The sequence below is a fragment of the Ursus maritimus genome, unplaced genomic scaffold, assembly GCF_017311325.1.
Source record: "Ursus maritimus isolate PB19 unplaced genomic scaffold, ASM1731132v1 scaffold_12, whole genome shotgun sequence".
Classification (NCBI taxonomy): Eukaryota; Metazoa; Chordata; class Mammalia; order Carnivora; family Ursidae; genus Ursus; species Ursus maritimus.
Genome location: NW_024423564.1, coordinates 32,212,472 through 32,218,541, shown reverse-complemented (window position 1 = coordinate 32,218,541; position 6,070 = coordinate 32,212,472).

The following is a 6,070-nucleotide window of genomic DNA, read 5'->3' as shown; positions in this document are numbered from 1 at the left end:
ATAGTGAGAACATTTAAGGTTTACTCGATTAGCAACTTTCTAGTATATAATACAGTATTGTTAACTAGAGTCACCATGCTGCTCATTAGACCCCCAGAATTTATTCATCTTATAACCGGAAGTTCTTACCCTTTGACTAACATCTCTCCATTTTCCCTATCCCTCCAGCACCTGGCCACCACCATTTTGCTCTCTGTTTCTCTGGGTTCAGCTTTTCTAGAGGCCACATATAAGTGAGATCATGCAATAATTATCTTCCTGTGTCTGACATATTTCACTTACCACAACGCCCTCCAAGACCATCTGTGTTGTTGCAAACAGCAGAACGTCCTTTTTAATGGCTGAGTAATATTCCATTATCTAGGTATCTCTATCTGCACCCATATCCATATCATTTTTTTTTATCCATTCACCCCCTGGGGGACACTAAGGTTGTTTCCATACCCTGGCTATTATGAATCATGCTGCAGCGAACATGGGAGCGCATCTGTCTCTTCAAGATAACGATTCCATTTCCTTCAATACACACCCAGAAGTGGGATTGCCAAATCGTAGGGTCGGTGTATTTTTAATTTTTTGAAGAACCTGTATACCAGTTTTCTACAGTGGCTGCACCAATTAACACTCCAACCAACAGGGCACAAGGGTCCCCTTGTCTCCTCAACCTCGCCAACACTATATCTCTTGTCCTTTTGAGAACAGCCATTTTGAAAGGTGTGAAGTGATATCTCACTGTGGTTCTGATTTGCATTTCCCTGATGATGAGTGATGTGGAGTACTTTTTCATGCGCACACTGGTCATTTATATATCTTCTTTGGAAAAATGTGTATTCAGGTCCTCCCCATTTTTTAATCAGAATGTTTGATTTTTTTCTACTGAATTGTATGAGTTCCTTATATATTTTGGATATTAAGTCCTTATGAGATACATGATTTGCAAATAGTTTCTCCATTTCCTGAATTGGCCTTTCATCTTGTTGACTGTTTCTTTTGCTGTGTAGAAGCTTTTTAGTTTGATATAGGCCCTCTTATTAATTTTTTGCCTCTGTTGCTTATGCTTTTGGTATCACATCCAATAAACTTGTTGCCAAGAACAATGTCAAGGAGATTTTTCCCTATGTTCTGCTTTAGGAATTTTATGGTTTCAGGTCTTATGTTTAAGTCTTTAATTCATTTCAATTTAATTTTTGTGTGTGGTGTAAGATAGGGACTCAGTTGAAATCTTTCACTATGAATATCCAATTTTCTAAGCATTATTTATTGAAGATACTATCATTTCCCCATTGAGTATTCTTGGCTCCCTTGTCAAATATTAGTTGACCATATATGGGTGGGTTTATTTCTGGGTTCTAGATTCTGGTTTGTTGGTCTATGTGTTTATGCCAGTACCATATTGTTTTATTACTGTAGCTTTGTAATATAGTTTAAAATCAGGAAGTGTGATGTCTTCGAATTCGTTCTTTCTCAGGATTGCTTTGGCCATTTGGGTTCTTAAGTGGTTCCATACAAATTTCAGGATTTTTGGAAAATTTTTTGTGAAAAAATGCCAGGAATTTTGATAGGGATTGCATTGAATTTGTAGCTTTGGCTAGTATGGTCAATCTCCTTTCTCTTATAATCACACTCTTAATTTTGGCCAACATTTATGTCAGATTCTTGCTCTACCTTGTCTTTATGGGTAAATTTTAAAATTATGGACTTATAACTAAGCAACCATTTACAAAAACTGAAGTAACATACCATGGTCACCAAAGAGATATGTAAGTATTTTGGCTAAATGGTGCCAATTTATTCAGGCCTTTCCTACTTTATCTAGGAACGGGCACTGATACAGTTCATGATTTCAAAAGTATACCATTCTGGAATCGGCCTGTAGTCTTCTTGTCTTCCGACTGGATTCTTGAAGGAACCAGATAGACACAGACAGTAATTGTGGGTCAGAGTGATAAAATATCTCATAACAGCTTGGGAGTTGTGAAACTTAGGGATATTATCTTAGTTTCATATCACTTTCCCTTCCTTCTAATGGTGATATTGGAAATATATGTTTTCCGGTTAAAAAAATTAAAACCCCCTCTATTTTAATCATTTTTGGTTTTCATAACATCCCTAGAGATAAATGGAGGCAACCAAGAGAGGCAAGAAACATAGGTCTAGAGGCATGACAAATTGTATAGGATAGAGGGAAATAGGGAAGAGAAATAAGGCACTCTGATCCCAGAGCAATTTGCAGGAGGACTGGCGGCTGAGATATAACCGACAGCCAGTAGACTAAGGAGCAAGATGCTACTTCTTGGGCTTTTCAAGCATGATGTGCTTGCCCTCCCTTCTGATTGTATTACTACCAAAAAAAAAAATCAAAATACTTGGCTCCAGCAGTCAGGATTTGGTCCCCAAAGATAGGAGGAGAAGGGTGGGAGAGAGAAAACCCCAATGTAATGACCTTTGGAGGTGATAGGAAATTCAGACAAAGAGTATGTGTACTCGGGGAGTATTAGTTGTTTCTTTACCTTCTTCCACACAGAGAACTGCATTTCAGCTGAACAGGTTTGGCAATTGACTCATAATGATAGAGTGTTTAATACTACAAAATTATTTCCGTTTGAAAGAGTAACGCTTACATATTCTTTACTAGCCTTAACAATGTTCTTTTGTCACCTGCAAAAACTATTTTCTAGAATGACGGTTCCCTCTTAGCCCAAAGCTCAAAATTATCAGTCATTATTGAAGAGAAGAGTAAAAACAAGCCAACAAACTGCTGCATGTTTGATTCCAGTTCAGAAATCCATTGTCTTTCAAACGTTCGTGTTGGAAGTCAGGCTCTTCAGGAAGCAGACTCAGAGGGTGTGCTGGGTAGTGCTCGCCTTGGTGGGGACGGAAGGGAATAGGATGGGGGAAAGAGAGAAGTCCAACTGTGATACAATCCCAACAAAGGGCTCAGAGTGCTGTGACCCGCATCACAGGGCCCTTTGGAGATCTCTGAAGCTGGGCAACCTCTGCAGAGTTGTCCTCAACTGGGACTAGGGGACAGGGCCTTTATAGCATTGTAGTGACCAGTCATGGGATGTGGGTGGCCCTAGGGATAGGGTATGACCCTGGGTGAGGTGACTTTCTAGAGTGAGTCCTAGAGAGACACTCAGCTGAGAGTTGTAGGTGGTCAACACCGTCAGCGGTTGAGGGAATGAGTGTCTCAGTCCCAGAGGGTAGGTTTGGGCGGTACACCACAGCATCCACTACAATGCAGATAAAAGGTCTCCGCAAAATAGACTTCTAAGATTATTCAGTCCTTTCAAAAGTTGCCAAAGTAAATTAGGGTGATAAAGACTTCAAAGAGAGCCCTGAATGGCCCAGAGATGGCAGATTTCTTAGAAATTATAGGGCAAGGCTCTTGTTCAGAACCTTTTTACTCAAATCATCAAATGAATGGCTTTTCCATATACTAGATAGTAGCAAGAACACAGGGTCTTTTCTGATTTTTGATGTGTAGGATGGTGGGGGACAGAGGTAGGAGTATAAGCCGTCTCCATCACGATCTGCTTGACAGAATAAAAAGCATTTGGCTTAACCTTCACCACCCCAGCTTGAGTCCACATTCTTAGAGGATGAGCTAAAGGTTGCATTCTGGATTTTTCTTTGAAAGAAGGGGAGAAATCTGTTGCCAAGTACAGGAGCACTGGAGCCTTGAAATGGACTCCAAAAACCGGTGGCGGATTTGGAACAATGCCTTATATGGCATCGTTGTTCAGAGCCCCTTCAGGGAGCTAGGGGATCATCGTGGCATTGCCTACGGTAATAAGGGGCTGTCTGACATTCAGGAGGTGAGGCAAAAAGATATGTGTGCCTAATGTTGAAGAAAAGCATTTTTATGTCTGTTAACATTTATGGTGTCCGATTGAGTGGGTTAGCAAAATAAAGACAGATGGCAACAGATTAATGCGAACACTTACAGTACCTACAAGATTGCACCCACTCCGGCTGAAGCTCTTGTGCTCAACTTCCTCTACAACTCACAGTCAAATGTCACTTAGTGACCCTGAAGAGAAGAGCAATTTATGATGGATCAGGAATCAGGATTAACCATACATTTATCATGGAATGAGGAATCAGAAACTTCATTTAACGTATAACTGTGATGTTTGTCTGGGGCTGGTGGATCATTACTTTGCAATCACTCCTTGTGTTAGGAAGCAGGAATTGATTAGCCTAGGGTCATTAAGTCCATCCCCTGCCTCCAGGCTGTACAGTTTGTGTAAATGGTTCCAGCTGGATATGTCTTTATGCTATTCTTAAGGAGCTCCTGAAGAGGAAATTACAAGATGTCCCAGAGGAGCACATTGTGAGGGTCTCAGAGCCCTAAGATCCAAGAAGTTCTTTTCTGTATTTAAGGAGCACTGACGAGGGAGTCACGAAAACTGGACTGCCTTATCAGCTCTGATATTTAGCAGTGGTTAGACCCCGGGGTAGCTGTTCTCTGACCTAGTTTTTTCATTTGGAGGAGGAGATCGAAAGTATTTTTCCAGATATGCCCGACACTTCCACAAGACTCTTGGGAGCATTGGAGGAGGCAGTGAGATGTAGAGCACTGTTGCATTTCTAAATTAGGTTGTGATTCAGCAATTCAAAGGTACAAATGGAGATCAATTAGACATAATTAAGGACTGATCAGGCCATGGAGAAGCAGATGCAATTAAGAGTGAAAAGTCTCTACGAGTTTAGATTGAGAGAACAGGTCTAAGATGGAGTCAATCACGCTTATGGTTGAATGTTAGGTACATCTGGCTTGGTCATGTTCACGCCTGTTGCCCCATCACACTGTGATACCAAAGGTTAAGTTATCTGGTATGAGGGCTTCAGTCCTCATTGTTGGGTTTAAGCACCATTTGGAACGAGTTTTGTTTCTAGCTTTAAGATGCTCAGTGACCTGGAATGCACTGTCCTGTATTCGGCTGAATCCAATTACTCGTAGGACAGTGTGGGTTTGGTGTTGCACCGGAAACCCACCCACTCACTGCACATGTGTTTCCATATCACATAGTGAAAAATACATTGTAGCTTCAAGCCTCTGATAAATGGTGATAAATTTTTCCAATGTTGGAATTTTTCTAATATCTGATAAATGTCTTTCATAATTCACCAAAGCTTTTTGAGTATAAGAGAACATCCATTATAAAGCAGCGATATGAATTTTCCCTGTATACACCTTCTGACATGACCCCACCTTTGCTTTGCCGGCATTTGAGTCAAGGCCGTTTTGTTGTTGCTGCCCAACGGCGCCGCGGCTGCCCTGGAAGAGTTGTGACCCTCTCTCCCTCGACACTTGGATACAATTTGTCCTGTCTTTTTCACCCTTGGAGAGCCTCACAGCTGGTCCGCATGATACCGGATATCATTTTTATGATAAATGAAGGCCTTTCTTAAAGCACAGTATCTCTGTCCTGCTATGGTGAACGAAATGCCTCCTCCAAGGACAATGCACTTCCTATTAGTTGCAGTTATGCACAGCCCTTTCTGCTCTTTGATTTTTGCATCTCCTGAAGTTTGGGTATATTTCCTTCCGTCCTTTTCGATTTGATTCCTGGGGCGTTATAGCAGAGTTTGTTTGAAGCTCCTGTCTTTCAGAGGCCTTTTAAAGCTTTTTATTTATTTATTTTTAAAGTAATGAGTGGAAGGTTATAAAAAACAGCAAATTGTGAAGATGGAAAATAATTTAACAGCACATACTATTAGCATTTAACAGTACATCATAGTATTAAAAAATAGTACGTAACAATACATAATATTATCGCTTAGCAAGAACTTCCATTACCAAGACTGACCCCGATTTCATTGACGCTCACAATGGTGCCGCATGGTAGATAAAGAAACACATCAGAACACTGGGCTCCATGAATTGAAGTGTTTTGTTCATTTTTTAAATTTCTAGTCAGGGGTGGTGTCAGAATTCAAACTCAAGTCTTCTGATGATTTGTCCCATGTCTTTTCAACTTGATCACAGGGTTTAGTACTAAATCAGACTTACAATGATATTTATTTGGCACATTTAATGACATGAATATTGGTGACTGGGCTG